The 21,715-nt window shown below is 48.1% G+C and overlaps 1 protein-coding gene across 1 annotated transcript in view; it reads right to left on the bottom strand.

Annotated features, from left to right (window-relative positions):
- Positions 1-21,715, bottom strand: part of CSNK2A2 (casein kinase 2 alpha 2) — a 478,508-nt gene that overhangs the window by 287,938 nt on the left and 168,855 nt on the right. The gene's annotated exons all lie outside the window — the stretch shown is intronic.

Below are 21,715 nucleotides of genomic sequence, written 5' to 3'. Positions count from 1 at the left end.
GTGGAATGAGTGTGGAGTGACTTATAAATTCACTACACCTTACCATCCACAAACTAATGGCTTAGTTGAGAGATTCAACAAGACATTAAAGGGCATGATCATGGGGCTCCCAGAAAAACTCAAAAGGAGATGGGATGTCCTCCTGCCATGTCTGCTTTTCGCTTACAGGGAGGTACCACAGAAGGGAGTAGGGTTCTCACCCTTTGAACTTCTGTTTGGTCATCCTGTAAGGGGACCACTTGCCCTTGTTAAAGAAGGCTGGGAGAGACCTCTCCATGAGCCTAAACAGGACATAGTGGACTATGTACTTGGCCTTCGCTCTAGAATGGCAGAGTACATGGAAAAGGCAACCAAAAACCTTGAGGCCAGCCAACAACTCCAGAAGTTTTGGTATGACCAAAAGGCTGCACTGGTTGAGTTCCAACCAGGGCAGAAAGTCTGGGTTCTGGAGCCTGTGGCTCCCAGGGCACTCCAGGACAAATGGAGTGGCCCTTACCCAGTGCTAGAGAGGAAGAGTCAGGTCACCTACCTGGTGGACCTGGGCACAAGCAGGAGCCCCAAGAGGGTGATCCATGTGAACCGCCTTAAGCTCTTCCATGACAGGGCTGATGTGAATCTGTTAATGGTAACAGATGAGGATCAGGAGGCAGAGAGTGAACCTCTCCCTGATCTTCTGTCATCAGACCCAAAAGATGGCACAGTAGATGGAGTGATCTACTCAGACACCCTCTCTGGCCAACAGCAGGCTGATTGTAGGAGAGTCCTACAACAGTTTCCTGAACTTTTCTCCCTAACCCCTGGTCAGACACACCTGTGTACCCATGATGTGGACACAGGAGACAGCATGCCTGTCAAGAACAAAATCTTCAGACAGTCTGACCATGTTAAGGAAAGCATCAAGATGGAAGTCCACAAGATGCTGGAATTGGGAGTAATTGAGCGCTCTGACAGCCCCTGGGCTAGCCCAGTGGTCTTAGTCCCCAAACCTCACACCACAGATGGAAAGAAAGAGATGAGGTTTTGTGTGGACTACAGAGGGCTCAATTCTGTCACCAAGACAGATGCTCATCCAATTCCAAGAGCTGATGAGCTCATTGATAAATTAGGTGCTGCCAAATTTCTAAGTACCTTTGACTTGACAGCAGGGTACTGGCAAATAAAAATGGCACCTGGAGCAAAAGAAAAGACAGCATTCTCCACACCTGATGGGCATTATCAGTTTACTGTTATGCCCTTTGGTTTAAAGAATGCCCCTGCCACCTTCCAAAGGTTGGTGAATCAAGTCCTTGCTGGCTTGGAGTCCTTTAGCACAGCTTATCTTGATGATATTGCTGTCTTTAGCTCCACCTGGCAGGATCACCTGGTCCACCTGAGGAAGGTTTTGAAGGCTCTGCAATCTGCAGGCCTCTCTATCAAGGCATCCAAATGCCAGATAGGGCAGGGAACTGTGGTTTACTTGGGACACCTTGTAGGTGGAGGCCAAGTTCAGCCACTCCAACCCAAGATCCAGACCATTCTGGACTGGGTAGCTCCAAAAACCCAGACTCAAGTCAGGGCATTCCTTGGCTTGACTGGGTACTACAGGAGGTTTGTGAAGGGATATGGATCCATTGTGACAGCCCTCACTGAGCTCACCTCCAAGAAAATGCCCAAGAAAGTGAACTGGACTGTGGACTGCCAACAGGCCTTTGACACCCTGAAACAAGCAATGTGCTCAGCACCAGTTCTCAAAGCTCCAGATTATTCTAAGCAGTTCATTGTGCAGACTGATGCCTCTGAACATGGGATAGGGGCAGTTTTGTCCCAAACAAATGATGATGGCCTTGACCAGCCTGTTGCTTTCATTAGCAGGAGGTTACTCCCCAGGGAGCAGCGTTGGAGTGCCATTGAGAGGGAGGCCTTTGCTGTGGTTTGGTCCCTGAAGAAGCTGAGACCATACCTCTTTGGGACTCACTTCCTAGTTCAAACTGACCACAGACCTCTCAAATGGCTGATGCAAATGAAAGGTGAAAATCCTAAACTGTTGAGGTGGTCCATCTCCCTACAGGGAATGGACTTTATAGTGGAACACAGACCTGGGACTGCCCATGCCAATGCAGATGGCCTTTCCAGGTTCTTCCACTTAGAAAATGAAGACTCTCTTGGGAAAGGTTAGTCTCATCCTCTTTCGTTTGGGGGGGGGTTGTGTAAGGAAATGCCTCCTTGGCATGGTTGCCCCCTGACTTTTTGCCTTTGCTGATGCTATGTTTACAATTGAAAGTGTGCTGAGGCCTGCTAACCAGGCCCCAGCACCAGTGTTCTTTCCCTAACCTGTACTTTTGTATCCACAATTGGCAGACCCTGGCATCCAGATAAGTCCCTTGTAACTGGTACTTCTAGTACCAAGGGCCCTGATGCCAAGGAAGGTCTCTAAGGGCTGCAGCATGTCTTATGCCACCCTGGAGACCTCTCACTCAGCACAGACACACTGCTTGCCAGCTTGTGTGTGCTAGTGAGGACAAAACGAGTAAGTCGACATGGCACTCCCCTCAGGGTGCCATGCCAGCCTCTCACTGCCTATGCAGTATAGGTAAGACACCCCTCTAGCAGGCCTTACAGCCCTAAGGCAGGGTGCACTATACCATAGGTGAGGGTACCAGTGCATGAGCATGGTACCCCTACAGTGTCTAAATAAAACCTTAGACATTGTAAGTGCAGGGTAGCCATAAGAGTATATGGTCTGGGAGTCTGTCAAACACGAACTCCACAGCACCATAATGGCTACACTGAAAACTGGGAAGTTTGGTATCAAACTTCTCAGCACAATAAATGCACACTGATGCCAGTGTACATTTTATTGTAAAATACACCACAGAGGGCACCTTAGAGGTGCCCCCTGAAACTTAACCGACTATCTGTGTAGGCTGACTAGTTTTAGCAGCCTGCCACAAACCGAGACATGTTGCTGGCCCCATGGGGAGAGTGCCTTTGTCACTCTGAGGCCAGTAACAAAGCCTGCACTGGGTGGAGATGCTAACACCTCTCCCAGGCAGGAATTGTCACACCTGGCGGTGAGCCTCAAAGGCTCACCTCCTTTGTGCCAACCCAGCAGGACACTCCAGCTAGTGGAGTTGCCCGCCCCCTCCGGCCAGGCCCCACTTTTGGCGGCAAGGCCGGAGAAAATAATGAGAATAACAAGGAGGAGTCACTGGCCAGTCAGGACAGCCCCTAAGGTGTCCTGAGCTGAGGTGACTCTAACTTTTAGAAATCCTCCATCTTGCAGATGGAGGATTCCCCCAATAGGGTTAGGATTGTGACCCCCTCCCCTTGGGAGGAGGCACAAAGAGGGTGTACCCACCCTCAGGGCTAGTAGCCATTGGCTACTAACCCCCCAGACCTAAACACGCCCTTAAATTTAGTATTTAAGGGCTACCCTGAACCCTAGAAAATTAGATTCCTGCAACAAGAAGAAGGACTGCCCAGCTGAAAAACCCCTGCAGCGGAAGACCAGAAGACGACAACTGCCTTGGCTCCAGAAACTCACCGGCCTGTCTCCTGCCTTCCAAAGATCCTGCTCCAGCGACGCCTTCCGAAGGGACCAGCGACCTCGACATCCTCTGAGGACTGCCCCTGCTTCGAAAAGACAAGAAACTCCCGAGGACAGCGGACCTGCTCCAAGAAAAGCTGCAACTTTGTTTCCAGCAGCTTTAAAGAACCCTGCAAGCTCCCCGCAAAAGGCGTGAGACTTGCAACACTGCACCCGGCGACCCCGACTCGGCTGGTGGCGATCCAACACCTCAGGAGGGACCCCAGGACTACTCTGATACTGTGAGTACCAAAACCTGTCCCCCCTGAGCCCCCACAGCGCCGCCTGCAGAGGGAATCCCGAGGCTTCCCCTGACCGCGACTCTTTGAACCTAAAGTCCCGACGCCTGGGAGAGACCCTGCACCCGCAGCCCCCAGGACCTGAAGGACCGGACTTTCACTGGAGGAGTGACCCCCAGGAGTCCCTCTCCCTTGCCCAAGTGGAGGTTTCCCCGAGGAACCCCCCCCTTGCCTGCCTGCAGCGCTGAAGAGATCCCTAGATCTCCCATTGACTTCCATTACAAACCCGACGCTTGTTTCTACACTGCACCCGGCCGCCCCCGCGCTGCTGAGGGTGAAATTTCTGTGTGGGCTTGTGTCCCCCCCGGTGCCCTACAAAACCCCCCTGGTCTGCCCTCCGAAGACGCGGGTACTTACCTGCAAGCAGACCGGAACCGGGGCACCCCCTTCTCTCCATTCTAGCCTATGTGTTTTGGGCACCACTTGGAACTCTGCACCTGACCGGCCCTGAGCTGCTGGTGTGGTGACTTTGGGGTTGCTCTGAACCCCCAACGGTGGGCTACCTTGGACCAAGAACTGAACCCTGTAAGTGTCCTACTTACCTGGTAAAACTAACAAAAACTTACCTCCCCCAGGAACTGTGAAAATTGCACTAAGTGTCCACTTTTAAAACAGCTATTTGTCAATAACTTGAAAAGTATACATGCAATTTTGATGATTTGAAGTTCCTAAAGTACTTACCTGCAATACCTTTCGAATGAGCTATTACATGTAGAATTTGAACCTGTGGTTCTTAAAATAAACTAAGAAAAGATATTTTTCTATACAAAAACCTATTGGCTGGATTTGTCTCTGAGTGTGTGTACCTCATTTATTGTCTATGTGTATGTACAACAAATGCTTAACACTACTCCTTGGATAAGCCTACTGCTCGACCACACTACCACAAAATAGAGCATTAGTATTATCTATTTTTACCACTATTTTACCTCTAAGGGGAACCCTTGGACTCTGTGCATGCTATTCCTTACTTTGAAATAGCACATACAGAGCCAACTTCCTACAACTGGTCCCTGGAGAAGGTAACTGCATCGGACTCCTTTGGGCCGATAGTTCAGTGAGGACACAGGTCACTATGCATCAAAATCAGTCGAGAGTGGTGCAGTACTTGGTGGTGGTCTGTGTGTAGTAGTTTGTAATACTCACCCAGTTAGTCGCAATGCACAAAAGCAAAACTGGCAGAACTTGGCTCTCTCATAAGAGAGGGCAAGAGACCGAACAAAAGAGCATTTGCCTCTAAAAAAGCTATCAACTTTACGGAAAGCCATTTTTAAAAGCAACATAAAACACACCAAAGGTCACATATTTACTGGCATCCACCCGAAGAACTGTAGTTTTAGGCCTGATGCTGCGAAATTTCAGACCAGGTGAAATTCGGATTGGGGAGCAGCCTTCTGCCCACTACACTGCTCCAGTTGTAAGCATTTAGCAGGGAGGTTTCTGCAGTTTATCACACCCAAATCTCCCTCAAAGTGCACAGCTGCCAATTAAAACCGCGATACAGTCTCTGGTGGGAATTACATTACTGATGTTAAGATAAAATCACCTTAATTGATGCATGTCCCAGCACGTGCATCACACCTCGAAACCGTGACATACGTTGTTTTAGAAATTTGCCGGAATCTCCCATCCATCTACACCCCAAGTCATCCAACCGCTCTCCTTTAGCCCATAAGGCCTGCATGCAGCCTTTAGTAACCCGATAGGCTCAGCAGGGCACTGTATTGTACATACTGCACCAGTAGCCTTGTAAAAAGCATGAGAAAAGTAAAGGAGGGTCCACCAAGAGAAATGTGCACCATGTACTGTTTTTATTTGTATATTCATTATATGAAAGACTGACATTTGCAATCATACCTCAGAATCATAGAACCAGCCTTGCAAATAAAGGAGCCCCACGGGACAATTGTTGTATTGAGTGTCATTATTACAGGCGTCTTTGGGGACAAAGGATGGGGATTTTGCCTTGCTGTGCTCTCCTTTCTGCGCCCTGGTGAGTTAGTTGGGCCCTCCTGCCAATTTAATCAGCCTGAGCATCAACGCAGCTTCGCAAGGCTGTTTAGCCTCCATGGTGCTGTCCTCGCCCTGGGGAAATCTTTTTGAAGTTGCAGCGCTCTACGCCACACCCCATGTGGATTCCGACACAGACAGCTCCCGCCTTACTTGACTGCAGTGCTCCCTAGTTATTTTCTTGGCGAAGACTTCTGCTATGCGACACCTCCCACATTGCTAGTTCATGCCCTGGGGACATATGCCAAAGCAAATGTACTGCCCACACTGATTCAACATTTTGTTTCCCAAGGTAGTAAGCAGTTATAGTGCACCGAACACTACCTACTGGAATTCTGACAAAATATCACCCACTGTGTCCAATTACAATTTTTGTCAAGCATTTCTCAAAATCTCACTGTGCCTGCATTCCCTCGCCATCAATTCTGCTCCAATGTCCTTACTTATTTGACCATAAGTGTTCAGCAACCTTTCCATAACATTTGCAATGAATAATTGCTACTTTTCTTCACATTCCTGGCACTCCTAGGGAACGATGGAGCCACTTGATCAGCAGTTTTGAGAAGCACCTGGTGGACATTGATGGACCACAATATAGGGCTCGGTGCTCAACAAGTGCAACATCCTAGACCAAGTAAAGTGTATTGTACAAGTAAATCTACATGACATCACAATCCTGGTGGATACCGGGTCATGGATAATCATTATAGTCAAGGAAGAATATCACAACTTGCCATATGCAAGTAGATTGCAATCAAGTCATATCAAGCCGGGTGCCTATGAGGGACAGAAAATCAGCTTGGAAGCCGTGTTCATGGCTAATCTAACCTTCAAAAAGAGGTCTGCATCTAGCAAGGTGTACGTAGTTGATCGAGAGGTCAAAATGATGGGTTGGACGGAGCAACAGAAATAACTCACCCTGATGAATCAGTGCAAAGCGCCATACAACTTCAGTCTTTCGGAAGTTGACTTGAACGATGTCTTGCAAGAATACAAAGCAGTCTTTTCAGAAAAGTTAGATCAACTGAAGGGATTCCAACGTCTCAGCAAATTGACAAACCAAACTGTACCAATAAAGCACAACCCTTATGCCACATGTAAAGAAGCTGAGAATGCTTTGGAGAACTGGATGAAGGAAGGGGTAACTGAACTGGTCTCAGCAGCCTCATGGTTATCACAAGTTGTAGCGAAGAAAAAGAAGGACAAATTTAGCCTGTGTATCGATTTAAGGCAGTGGAACCGACAAGAAATACTTGAAAATCATCCCTTGCATGAAATGGTGGCAACCGTAGGGAATACCAATATGTTTTCAACTCTGGACTTTACACCTGCCTACCATCAGGCTGATCTACACAAAGATTCCCTTAATCTGACTTCTTTTATCATCCCTGGCGGAGCATAAATATTCTGCTGAATGACCTTTGGCCATAATTCTACATCAGCAGTCTTCCAGAAGATAATGAACAGGCTGTTCCGAGGAAATGAAGGGGGTTAAGGCTTTCCAGGATGATGTACGTTTTCCAAGAACTAGGGGAGCCATTTGGATATTTTAAGTGCTGTTCTAAAACATGCTCAAGAAAATGGTTTGACCTTTAAAAAAGAGGAGTGTGAGTTTTTCAAAGACAGAGACAAGCACTTAGGTCATTAGCTCAGAGGGTGTTGTGCTCAACCCCAACCTGGTCTCCGCTATAGTCCAATCATCACAACCAACCAACATGGATGAAGCTGCAGTCCTTTTTAGGATTGTGCAACTTTTACTCAAAATTTATAAGGAACTACACGGAAAAGGTGGAGTCCATGTGCTGTCTTGTCAAGAAAGACATTGATTTTGTAAGGGACCAGAAGTGTTCTGACATTATGCGCATCATGAGGAGGGAATTTCAAGGGGAACCATCATGAAGTATTTTGACAAGTTCCTGCTCTCGGTGGGTACTGTTGATGCCAGGCAAGTGGGTCTAGTAGTTGTCCTTAGCCAGACTACCACGAATGGGGATTGACACAATGCCTTTGCTTCTTGGGAGTTGAAAGGTTCCGAAGCAGAATATTCTGATATGGAGCAAGAACTGGTGGTGTGTGGGCTGTAGCCAAGTTTAAGAACTTTGTGTAGGGAAGGGATTTTTAATTGCAACTGACCATAAACGTTTGGTTAGCATTTTAATTAAGGGTGGTTCGGACAAGGTGCCCTAATATTATGAAACAAGCATATAAACTGCATGCGTATGTCACGGACAGAGCATATTCCAGGTAAATTTAAAGTACATGTAGATTATTTGTCTCAACTGCCAAGTGAATTTACAGCTGCAGATGAACAGGGCTATAAAAGTTATGATGATATAGCAGTTGTGCACTTGTTAGATCAGCCCTTTTGTGAAAATTCTTTAAGTAAATCTGAATGGATGACTGCAATTGCCGAAGATTCAGAGCATTCTGAAGTACTTGCTCATACTGTGAATGGTAGGCAAAGGGGTTAGATGTGAACCTTAGACTGTACTGAAAAACTTCAACACAAACTGTCAATTGAAGAAAAAGTTATTCTAAGAAGGAATATGTTACCCTCTAAGCATCTGTCCGTGGAATATAGTGCTGTAGATTCACATGCTGTGCATATTCCTGACATCTAGTGTTGGGTTCGGAGTTGTGTAAGTTGTTTTTCTTCGAAGAAGTCTTTCAAGTCACAAAGTTGAGTGACTCCTCCTCTCTGTGATATTGGGCATCAACTCCATTGTTGGATTGTTTTCCCACAGGCAGGTGAGAAAGGAGTGTTAAGTATGTGTAAGAAATGTGATCACCATGCTAAATGTAAATGTACGTTGTAAATGCAACAGCCGCATGCATCTGGGGAGAAGGAATGGCACATGTGAATCTACAGCACCACATGACAAAAACAGATGCTTACTGGGTAACGTTTTCCGTCTGATGGCATGTGTGGCTGTAGATACACATGCTTTGTATAGACTGTAAAGCAGTGCCCTCCAAAAGTGGTGGCTGAATTGTGAGTGGTGCAGTAGTCTGGTAAAGTGTGCGTAGCACTGCCTGACCAACATTAGCATGTTGGCGTGCTGAAGCATCCACACAATAGTGTTTAGTAAAGGTGTGTGGTGTAGACTATGCAGCTGCTTTACTTACATCAGCTGAAGGTATATTGCCTAGAAAAGCCATCAAAGCCCCTATTTTATAAGTAGGATGTGAATAAAGTTATTTTGGCTTTATTGCAACATGTCTGTATACATCTAGCTATCCACCTAGTGATGCCTGATTTAGAAATGGGCTTTCCTTTGCGAGAGAGAGAAAAAACAATAAAAAGTTGTTTGGTTTTACAAAATTCTTTTGTAGTGTTAATGTAGTACATAAGAGCCCATTTAATATTTGATGTATCAAGAGCCCTTTCTGCAACTGATTCTGGGTGAGGTAAGAACACAGTTAATTCCACTGACTGATTAAGGTGGAAGTAGGAGACCACCTTTGGTAGGAATTTTGGGATTGTATGAAGTACCACCCTCGCTTTATGTAACTGGAAGAAAGGATTTTTTAAAGTTAGTGACTGGAGCTCACCAAATGAGAAAAGCTACCTTCCAAGACAGAAATTTGAGAGGTCAATTGTGTAGAGGTTCAAATTGAGGTTGGGGGGATGGGGGGGGAGCGCCTAGGAGGAGCGGCATAAGTCTTGTGAGGACAATGTAAAGATCCCATGGCAGGTACTGGAAGAACCTGAGGTGGAGTTACTCTTTTAAGACCTTCCATGAAGGCTTTGATAACTGGTATTTTAAACAGACAGATGTTGTCAGTTTTCAAGGTAGGCAGCTGCTAAATATAAGAGTATGGATGTGAAAGCGAGGCCAGAGCATTGTAGATATAGTAGGTAACAAAAAATGTTTAAATGGATATTGTTGTTCTGACAGTAACAGGCAAATCTTTTCCACTTAGCTGCATAACATGATCTAGTAGTGGGTTTGAGTGTTAGTGGGAGACTAAGATAACCAAACTATGACCTCAGGAGCCAAATTGCTAGTTTGAGCCAGTAGGGTTTTTGGTGCTTGATTTCTCCATGGTTTTGAGTGAGAAGGTCTGGGTTGAGGTGAAGCTTCTTGTGAGGATCTACTGATAGCATTAATGAAAGGTTGTGAACCAGGGCTGTCGGGCCCATGTAGGAGACACTATTATTAGTGTGAGGATGTTTGCCTGAGCTTCCGAAACAAACAGGCGAGGGAAAAGCGCAGGCAAATATCCCTGACCAGTTCAACCATAGAGCATTGCCTTTAGATCGGGGTGTGGAAAACTGGAGGCGAACTTTGGGCATTTTGCGTTGTCTACTGTTGCAAACAGAACTATGTCCGGAAACCCCCACTTCTCAAAGTAGCGGAGTAGGACTCGTGGGTGAAGTTCCCACTCATGGACTAGTTGCTGCATCCTGTTGAGGTCATCAGCAAAATTGTGAGTTGCTGGAAGATGTTCCGCTAACAGATGGATGTTGTGGCGGAGAGTCAAACGCCAGATTGTCTTCAATAGGCAGAATAACTTTAGAGAATGTGTCCTCCCCCCCCGTTTTTGTAAATAATACATGGTTGTGATGTCTGTTTGGATCAAGACAGCTCTGCCAATCAGGTGATGAGTGAATACGTTCAACGTTAGGGAAACAGCTAGCAGCTATAGGTAGTTGATGTGGAGAACCCAGTGTTTAGTATTCCAGAGATCTTGGACTGTGAGATTGTGTAGATGAGAACCCCAAACCAGCCCGCAATGTGTCCGTTATCAGTGCGGGTTGGGGAACAGGATCAAGGAAAGGCTGCCTTTTTAACAACTTGTTCCAGCAATGCAGAGAGCAATGAGTGCAACTGTCTACCAATATTAGATCTTCCAACTGACCCTGTGAGACTGAGGCCATTGTCATGCTAGAAATTCCTGCAATAGACATGTGTAGCCGTGCTTTTGGTCTTTTGGCAGTGCACAAAGCCATCATACCCAGAAGTCTCATGACAATTCTGACTGTGACTCGGTGACTGGCTTGGAAGCACGGTATTAGCATCTGAAAGTTGTGCATCTGTGCTGTATTGGGATAGGTTAATCACATCTGTTAGAATAGCCCCTAGACACGGTTAAGTTTGAAGAGGCTGAAGGGGGGATTTTTGGAAATTTATGGTGACGCCTAGTTGATGTAGTAAGTCCATGGTAGTATGAGTGTGTTGTGACAGTGGGAGAGTTCTGACTTTGATGAGCCAGTTTCTAGGTATAGAAAACTTGGATGATTTGTCTTCGCAAGTGTGCTGCTACCACTGCTAAGCATTTTGTGAACACTTGAGGTGCAGTACTGATTTCGAATGGGAGGACCTTGAACTAGTAATGGTTGCCTGCTATCACAAATGCGATGTGCTGGGTGTATAAGAATGTGAAAACAGGCATCCTTTAAGTCTAGTGCTGAAAGAAAATCGCCTTGTTGGAGAAGTGGAATCACATCTTGGAGGGTGACCATATGGAGATGCCCTGACAGGATGTAATGATTTAATGGCAGCAGATCTAAGCTTGGCCATAAGGATCCATCCTTTTTGGGAATTAGGAACTATAGGGAGTATACTTCGGACACTTGATGTTGTATAGGGGTGGGTTCTACAGTTCCTTTGAGTAAAAGAGCCTGAACATTCTGCTTGCGCAGTGCTAGATGTTCCTGAGAGAGTGAGAGGTGGAATGTTTGGGCGTTTAGTGATGAGCTCCAGACAGTACCCATGATGGATAATGTCAAACACCCACTTATTTGATGTTATGGATCTCCAAGGGGGGGGGGGGACCTGTTTTAATCATCCCCGGAGAGGAGTGGAGAGATTTCTTTTTTTTTGGGGGGGGGGGGGGGGGGGGGGGTCACTGCTTTGTGGCAGTTGCAGCGCCATGTGGGGAAACACCTTATTCTCTACCCTTTGTGTTGTTGCCACTGTATGGGCCCCTGTACTATCCTCGGGGAGAGGGTTGATGACTCTGGTATGAAGACGAGGCATTAGAAGAGGCTGTTTTGAAGCCAGCCTTATAGGACGAACAGCAAAAGGAGCAACAGGGGCCTAGTGTTTGTAATGCACCCATGGAGTTTTCAACCTGTCTGTCTTCATTTTCTCCAGAGCCTGATCAACCTGAGGGCTAAAGAGGTATTCCTTATCAAAAGGAACATTTAGAAAATACTCTGTTGTACTTCTGGCTTAAAGTCAGATGTACACAGCCAGGCATGGCAGCACAGCAAAATACTAATATTAATTCCCCCGCAGCAGTATCTGCAGACTCTAAGGTACATCTAATGGAATTATTGGAAACGAGCTGTCCCTCAGCTACAATCCCCTGCTCTCTCTTTCTATGCTACTCTGACAAATATTGGAGTTCCTCCATTTTGTTCTAGAGGGCCAGATCATATCTGGCTAATAACCCCATGGTGTTAGCAATACACTAGTGACCGATGGACTGCGCATCAAGTCACTTGCCAGAATCATCAATAAGCTTGCTTTCCTTATCCGGTGGTGGAGCGTCACTGGCAGCCTGGCAATAAGCCCATTTACGGGCACTGGAGACAACCAAGGAGTCAGGTGGAGTTTTCAGATCAGATGGTGAAGACCTTATTATTTTGTTTTTTTTATCATCTGCCCTAGGTGGGATAACGCTGACTTGCGCAGGAACTTTAAAAATATAATTTGCATGTCTTAACATACCCTTAAGCATAGGGAGGTATTGTGTTACACTATGTGATGTGGAAAGGATTTTGAATAGAAAATCCTCCTTGATGGGTTCTTTATGTAGGGGTGCTGTAGGAAGTTGGCTCTGTATGTGCTATTTCAAAGTAAGGAATAGCATGCACAGAGTCCAAGGGTTCCCCTTAGAGGTAAAATAGTGGTAAAAATAGATAATACTAATGCTCTATTTTGTGGTAGTGTGGTCGAGCAGTAGGCTTATCCAAGGAGTAGTGTTAAGCATTTGTTGTACATACACCTAGACAATAAATGAGGTACACACACTCAGAGACAAATCCAGCCAATAGGTTTTTATATAGAAAAATATCTTTTCTTAGTTTATTTTAAGAACCACAGGTTCAAATTCTACATGTAATATCTCATTCGAAAGGTATTGCAGGTAAGTACTTTAGGAACTTTAAATCATCAAAATTGCATGTATACTTTTCAAGTTATTCACAAATAGCTGTTTTAAAAGTGGACACAGTGCAATTTTCACAGTTCCTAGGGGAGGTAAGTATTTGTTAGGTTAACCAGGTAAGTAAGACACTTACAGGGCTTAGTTCTTGGTCCAAGGTAGCCCACCGTTGGGGGTTCAGAGCAACCCCAAAGTCACCACACCAGCAGCTCAGGGCCGGTCAGGTGCAGAGTTCAAAGTGGTGCCCAAAACACATAGGCTAGAATGGAGAGAAGGGGGTGCCCCGGTTCCGGTCTGCTTGCAGGTAAGTACCCGCGTCTTCGGAGGGCAGACCAGGGGGGTTTTGTAGGGCACCGGGGGGGACACAAGTCCACACAGAAATTTCACCCTCAGCAGCGCGGGGGCGGCCGGGTGCAGTGTAGGAACAGGCGTCGGGTTCGCAATGTTAGTCTATGAGAGATCTCGGGATCTCTTCAGCGCTGCAGGCAGGCAAGGGGGGGATTCCTCGGGGAAACCTCCACTTGGGTAAGGGAGAGGGACTCCTGGGGGTCACTTCTCCAGTGAAAGTCCGGTCCTTCAGGTCCTGGGGGCTGCGGGTGCAGGGTCTCTCCCAGGCGTCGGGACTTTAGGTTCAAAGAGTCGCGGTCAGGGGAAGCCTCGGGATTCCCTCTGCAGGCGGCGCTGTGGGGGCTCAGGGGGGACAGGTTTTGGTACTCACAGTATCAGAGTAGTCCTGGGGTCCCTCCTGAGGTGTTGGATCGCCACCAGCCGAGTCGGGGTCGCCGGGTGCAGTGTTGCAAGTCTCACGCTTCTTGCGGGGAGCTTGCAGGGTTCTTTCAAGGCTGCTGGAAACAAAGTTGCAGCCTTTCTTGGAGCAGGTCCGCTGTCCTCGGGAGTTTCTTGTCTTTTCGAAGCAGGGGCAGTCCTCAGAGGATGTCGAGGTCGCTGGTCCCTTTGGAAGGCGTCGCTGGAGCAGGATCTTTGGAAGGCAGGAGACAGGCCGGTGAGTTTCTGGAGCCAAGGCAGTTGTCGTCTTCTGGTCTTCCTCTGCAGGGGTTTTCAGCTAGGCAGTCCTTCTTCTTGTAGTTGCAGGAATCTAATTTTCTAGGGTTCAGGGTAGCCCTTAAATACTAAATTTAAGGGCGTGTTTAGGTCTGGGGGGTTAGTAGCCAATGGCTACTAGCCCTGAGGGTGGGTACACCCTCTTTGTGCTTCCTCCCAAGGGGAGGGGGTCACAATCCTAACCCTATTGGGGGAATCCTCCATCTGCAAGATGGAGGATTTCTAAAAGTTAGAGTCACTTCAGCTCAGGACACCTTAGGGGCTGTCCTGACTGGCCAGTGACTCCTCCTTGTTTTTCTCATTATTTTCTCCGGCCTTGCCGCCAAAAGTGGGGCCTGGCCGGAGGGGGCGGGCAACTCCACTAGCTGGAGTGTCCTGCTGGGTTGGCACAAAGGAGGTGAGCCTTTGAGGCTCACCGCCAGGTGTGACAATTCCTGCCTGGGGGAGGTGTTAGCATCTCCACCCAGTGCAGGCTTTGTTACTGGCCTCAGAGTGACAAAGGCACTCTCCCCATGGGGCCAGCAACATGTCTCGGTTTGTGGCAGGCTGCTAAAACTAGTCAGCCTACACAGATAGTCGGTTAAGTTTCAGGGGGCACCTCTAAGGTGCCCTCTGTGGTGTATTTTACAATAAAATGTACACTGGCATCAGTGTGCATTTATTGTGCTGAGAAGTTTGATACCAAACTTCCCAGTTTTCAGTGTAGCCATTATGGTGCTGTGGAGTTCGTGTTTGACAGACTCCCAGACCATATACTCTTATGGCTACCCTGCACTTACAATGTCTAAGGTTTTGTTTAGACACTGTAGGGGTACCATGCTCATGCACTGGTACCCTCACCTATGGTATAGTGCACCCTGCCTTAGGGCTGTAAGGCCTGCTAGAGGGGTGTCTTACCTATACTGCATAGGCAGTGAGAGGCTGGCATGGCACCCTGAGGGGAGTGCCATGTCGACTTACTCGTTTTGTTCTCACTAGCACACACAAGCTGGCAAGCAGTGTGTCTGTGCTGAGTGAGAGGTCTCCAGGGTGGCATAAGACATGCTGCAGCCCTTAGAGACCTTCCTTGGCATCAGGGCCCTTGGTACTAGAAGTACCAGTTACAAGGGACTTATCTGGATGCCAGGGTCTGCCAATTGTGGATACAAAAGTACAGGTTAGGGAAAGAACACTGGTGCTGGGGCCTGGTTAGCAGGCCTCAGCACACTTTCAATTGTAAACATAGCATCAGCAAAGGCAAAAAGTCAGGGGGCAACCATGCCAAGGAGGCATTTCCTTACAGGTGCCCTGTGGCATGTTGCGTCCCTGCCAATAAGCTGATGATACTAAGTGGTGTCATCAGGAGGAGAGGCCCAAGCAGGGTACAAGTCAGGATCATTGTACCCTTATGGGTCCTCATCATAGGCTGACCAAGGATCAGAAGGCTGTGATGCATCAAACGTATCATTACCTGTCCCATGCCCACCAGTGTAAGAATATGGAGACCCCTGAGAAGTAATATCTAACGGATCACCCTGAGAGTGAGGAGGAGAGGGTGAAGGTGGTGACAGTGGAGGAGGGGAGAGGAGGGTTCAAGGGACTGGTGGCATTGTCAGTCTTTCTTCTTGCTCGGCACCAGTAAATCAATGACCTCCCTCAAACGAATATTAGCACTTGGATGGAGATGGCTTAGAAACCACAGTCTTACCCAAAATACGCCCAGTGTGAGCCTGGCATCGAGTTTCTCCTGCATCTTGTGGAGAATTGATTCCACTGTAGCACCCAAGTCAGATTTTGGTGCTGGTTTGGAAATCTTCAGAGCCAAGATGACTGTTTTGGTGCTGAAGTTTTCGGTGCCGACGTGGCTGTTGCCGAAATGGTCGGTGCCAAACTACTCAGTGCTGAAGGTTGAGCTGGTCAACTAGACACTGAAGTGGTTGGCTTTGGCTTATGTCTCAGTGCCGAGCCCAAAGGCAGGGCATCCGAGTCAGATATTCAGTGCTGACCATGGCCTGTTGGCAGTGGTTGCCCGGAGGCCTAACAGGAGCCAAATGTTTTTTTTTGTGGCAGGATGGGAATGTCAGTACTCATGATACGCTGAACGAGTGTAAGATCCTGCATCTCAAGGCCGATTTCCAATTCAGAATTGGAGCCCTCGACGGACAAAGCCCCTTCTTCAGCTGCAGACACCTTATGGAGCTCCTACTCCTCTTCTTTGACATCTTGGTGTTCGAAGATGTTGGTGTGTCATCGTTCCCTCTTCACTGCATCTCCCTGCGAAAGTGCCCTCCGGTCTCAAAGGGTCTTCTTGGACCAAAAGGATTGCCAAGCTAGCAGTCCTCTTTTCTGTGTTCTGGAAACAGACCTCGGTTGTAGACCTGATGGAGGTCGGTCCACAGGTACTTAGCATGGCACTCCAGGCAGAAACAGAAAGGCATCCATTCCATCAGCAGGCATTATACACCAAAGGGAAAAGAAATATGGGCCCAAGGAGCCTTTGTTCAAGCATGTTGATCTGACAGGCGAAGATTTCCAATCGCAAAATACATAGGTGGGAACGCTTTAGAAAACCATACTGACGAAGTAGGGGGTGGATTACAGACAGAAAGAGTCTATAAACAGTCTTAACCAGGAGCTCGGTGATACACGACTGGGCCTGATGGCGTAAGAAAAACTAACAATGGAGTTAATGCCCATGTGCATTACGACCAAGAGAAGGAGTCACGACTAGCTCCTGACTCCAAAGACTTTTTGTTTTTTAAAGAAAAACAACTTGCACACTTCTGGACCCAACACTGGATGGCAGGAGTATACAAAGCATGTATATCCACAGCCACACATGCCAAACACACCACTTTTGATATTTTGGTTGTGATTTCCAGTGCATGCACAGACAGTGTGTAGGGAATTTCCAACTACTAAGTAAACAATGGAAGGCAGATAAATTTGCACTCTAGGTATACTGGCTGTGACAGAGTACATTTCTTTCTACTGTTACTTGTTTCAGCCAGAGCTTTAAGGAGGCAAGGTCCTTTGTGTCTCAGACCCAGCAGTAACTAAAAACGGACACTGAAACGGGTCCCTACGAAGCCCTGTATTCATGTGCCTACATTTACTAGCAAAAGCACTGATACAATTTCTGAACAATGAATGTATAACATGGTAATGTAATCTAAGGCAGCAATTTAGCTCCTGTTTATATTTTCCATGTTTTACTTATCTCTAGTATTCTCTAACAGTGTTAGCAATTTCAAGGATGTTGGGTTTCTGCATTTCTTTTCATGTAGCCTACTGCCCTTGTATAGTGCATACCTTTAACTGAGTCTCATCCGAGTGTTCATAACGGGCCACAATTGAGAGTTCTGGAGCTGAGGCTAAAGCCAGTACAGGTTTCTCACAGAGGGTGCCAGTGGGGCAGAATGGTCTTCAGAATAAATTGTCATCCAGAACTTGACCTCCTTTGCAGAGCCTACAGAGCAATGGTCATGTCTTTCAGCTGCAAATGGAACACTGTGCAAATGCATATGAAGTACACACTTGTCAAAATATTGACAAATGTTTTTAATAAGTGGTTTACCCCACTCCTGAAAAATTCTCTTTTTTTTATTTTATTTTTTTAACTCCCACGTTTGCAAGATGTTTGACTGCTTACCCTATCCGCTTCTGTGTCATGCTGTCCAGGAATGTGTATTGCTACTAGTAGTATCTTTCTCTAAATGGTCCATCTCCATATATCCTATGTTAGTTTGGACAGTGTATGTGACCTTGCCCCTCCCTGTTTTATAAAATATGGTGGTTGTGTTGTCTGTCTTGATTTGAACTGTTTCCCCCCTTTTAGGGCTAAGACTATCTTCAGTTCTAACTTGTTTTGTGCTTCACCACCTGCTCTGGGTCCCATAGGCCCCTGATGTTCAGTTTACTATGTGGGCTCCCCATCATGTGTGGGATGTGTGCATTGTGATGGTTGGAGAGTGAGTTTGATGACTCAAAGGAGGGCCCACTGTTATTTTGTTTATGTTCCATCTCTGTATCCGTGTACTGTCTGTGACGACCACTAGATCCTCCCAACTCCTGGATGCCTATGACCATTGTCACTACAGCCACCCCTGGTGTGGTTCCATGTGAAGCCTGGCTTGGGGTCCTCGGGTATTCAAGATGCCATCAAGCCCACTGGTTGCCAAGAGTTGTCACTATCTGAGGCTGATCCTTCAGGTAAAGGCGAGTTTGCTCTGCCAATGCCTGGATCTCCCTTTCCATTGAGAAGGTTTTAGGTTGTCTGGAATTTAGTCTTGCTCCCAGAAACGTCTTCTCCCTCTATGGGACTGGGGCCAATTTCTCTTGGTTGAGGTAAAAACCTAGCGTGTGGAATGTCTTTATCACCATATCTGTGTCGTCCTGGCACAGGCTGAATGACTTTGGCATTACCAGTCATTCATCCAAATATAGGTATACATTTATCTCTATCTCTTCAGGTGTGTTTTCAATACAGTGTGTCATTTTGTGAAAGCCGTTGGTGCAGATTTTATCCGAAAGGAAAGTACCCTGAACTTGTAAGGTATCTTGCGTATGAATCTCAGGAACTTTGTCTCTGCTGTTCATTGGCCCATGCAGGTATGTCTCTCTGAGGTCTACGGCTGCCTTGTGCTCCCCTTTCTGAAGGCTGCTTCCTTGTAGTGTTGTCATCTTGAACTTTTGTGCCTTAATTGCTATAGTGCCTGTAGAACTAGGATGGGCCTGAGTGCCTTGACCGGTTTCGCAGTAGGTCCCTTAGTTTGCTTCTCTTGTTGACACTTTTATTGCCTTCTTGTTTACTAGATATGTGATCTCTTTCACCGATGCAGCAGGTCTTTGGCAAGCCCGTCTGCGCCCAGCGCCAGTCCCCCTGGCCCACGCACCCCCGCGCCGCCAGATGCTGTTACACCGCCAAATAACTCCACGTGCTCAACCCTGGCTGCCCCACCGCCTGCGTCCAGACCTCCCCGAGGCACACCTGTGGACCCTTCTCCTGCCGGATGTGCAACTTCACCTGCACCCAAGCCACCAAGCACCACAACAGCTCAACCCATAACAACTACCTCAGCTGCATCCTCCTCAACACCCGCTCCGTCCACAAGCACGCCGTCGAACCCTCGCGCCGTCGAACCCTTGCACCTTCTCACCTCAACCTCCCCAGACATCGCCTTCCTCACCAAAACCTGGCTGATCCCCTCCTTGGAACCCAACATCTCTCAACCCCATCTTCTCCGCCAGCAGCCACATCACCTTCTCCCATACCAGCGAACTCCACTGGACCGACCACCGCTGTGTCCACTTCTTCTGGAAACCCACTGCTCAACACCACCCGCACCGGATCCCTCGCCACAGCTGGAACAAGATCCCGAAGGACCAGCTGATCTCCACCCTCGCCCCGTCACCCAACACTAGCGACCGCAACACCGCTGCCATCAACCTCAAACAATGGCTAGACGACTGCACCAACACCCTCGCTCCACTCAGGAAACCACCCAACACCCGCACCAGCAAGAAAGCACCCTGGTTCACCGCCGACATTTAGGCCTCCAAGCAGGAGTGCGGGAAAAATCGAGAAAACATGGCGCCACGAACGAATGGAGAGCAACCACATCGCCCTCAAGACAGCCATACGCAAGCATCACCAGCTCCTCCAGATCACCAAAAGATCATTCTACAAAGAGCGGATCGACAACAACACGCGCAACAGCAAAGAGCTCTCGCCAACCTCAAGTCCTGCTCCATCGACCCCCTCGCAAGACCTCTGAGACTCTATTGCCACCTTTTTTCACCGCAAGATCACGGACATCCACGGCAGCTTCACCTCCCCAATCCCCACGACCTCCACAGCCAACACCAACCCCAATGCACCCAACCACACAAACCTCCTGAGCTCCTGAACCCACACCAACGACTAGGACACCACCAAGACCATGAGCACCATCCACTCCGGATCACCCGCCGAACATTGCCCTCACTATGTCTTCAACAAAACCAGCCAAATCATTGCCCCCCAACTCTGTACTATCAACAGCTCCTTCGAGACCAACACCTTCCCGGAGATCTGGAAACACTCCGAAGTCAACGCCCTGCTCAAAAAACTCAAGGCAGACCCCAAAGACCTCAAGAATTACAGGCCTATCTCCCTCCTCCCCTCCCAGCAAAGGTCATTGAGAAGATAGTCAACTGCCAACTATCTCGCTTCCTGGAGGACAATAGTTTGCTCGACATCTCCCAATCCAGCTTCCACAAGAATCACAGCACCGAGCCCACTCTCATCACAGCGACTGACGACATCAGGTTCATGCTCGACAAAGGAGAAACCGTGGACCTCATCCTCCTTGACCCCTCTGCAGTCTTCGATACCGTCTGCCACCACACAAGTCTCCACGACGCCAGAATCCGCCACAAGGCCCTGGACTAGATCACATCCTTCCTCTCCAGTAGAACTCAGTGAGTCCACCTCCCTCCGTTCCTGTGGAAAGCCACCAAGACCATCTGCGGAGTCCCCCAAGGATCCTCTCTCAGCCCTACCCTTTTTAACATCTACATGGCGCTGCTCGCCAACATCGTCCGATCCCACGGCCTCAACATTGTCTCCTACGCAGACGACACCCAACTGATCCTCTCGCTCACGAAGGACCCCGCCACCGCCAAGACCAATCTCCACAACGGACTTCATGCCATCGCCAATTGGATGGAGATAAGCCACCTCAAACTGAACTCAGCTAAGACTGAGATTCTCATCCTCGGATCCAACCGATCAGCATGGGACGACTCCTGGTGGCCTACCACACTAGGAGCTGCTCCACCTCCCAACACCCATGCACGCAACCTCGTCTTCATACTGGACTCATTGTTCACCATGACCCAGCAAGTCAATGCTATCTCATCCTCATGTTTCAACATCCTCTGCATGCTTCGCAAGACCTTCAGATGGATCCCCATCGAAACCAGAAGGACGGTCACCCACGCCCTCGTCAGCAGCAGACTGGACTACGGCAACGCACTCTACGCTGGAACAACGGCCAAGCTCCAGAAGAAACTTCAGCCCATTCAGAACGCCTCCGCACGCCTCATCCTTAACCTCCCTCGCCACGAACACATCTCAGCAACTACAGAGACCTTCACTGGCTACCCATCAGCAAGAGGATCATCTTCAAACTCTTGATCCACGCTCACAAGGCACTCCACGACGCAGGTCCTGCCTACCTCAACGAGCGTCTCAGCTTCCACGTTCCCACCCGCCAGCTCCGCTCCTCCAACCTTGCCCTCGCATCCACCAACCGGCAGAAGATCCTTCTCCCACCTCGCCGCCAAAACCTGGAACTCCCTCCCAGTCAATCTACGTCTGACCCAGGACCTCCTGACCTTCAGGAAATGTCTCAAGGCCTGGCTATTCGAGCAGTAGCAAACCCCTCTCACCCCCCAGCCCCCCCCCCTTCAGCGCCTTGAGACCCTACCGGGTGAGTAGCACGCTTAACAAGTGATTGATTGATTTGGCCTGACTGAGAGGTTTTCATAATAGTTCTTTTCAGTATACGTGAATATAGTGGGGATCATTTTTAGGGTCCACTTGTTGCAGGTGATTATCTACCACTTCAGAAGGAATCTTTGGATCCTGCTCCCTACTGGTGTTGTGTGTAATGGCTGGGGAGGGTTGTAATTAGGTATT

Source organism: Pleurodeles waltl, chromosome 12, assembly GCF_031143425.1.
Source record: "Pleurodeles waltl isolate 20211129_DDA chromosome 12, aPleWal1.hap1.20221129, whole genome shotgun sequence".
NCBI lineage: Eukaryota > Metazoa > Chordata > Amphibia > Caudata > Salamandridae > Pleurodeles > Pleurodeles waltl.
Note: the sequence above shows the minus strand (reverse complement) of the source record. Positions and strands in the feature narration are given on the sequence as shown.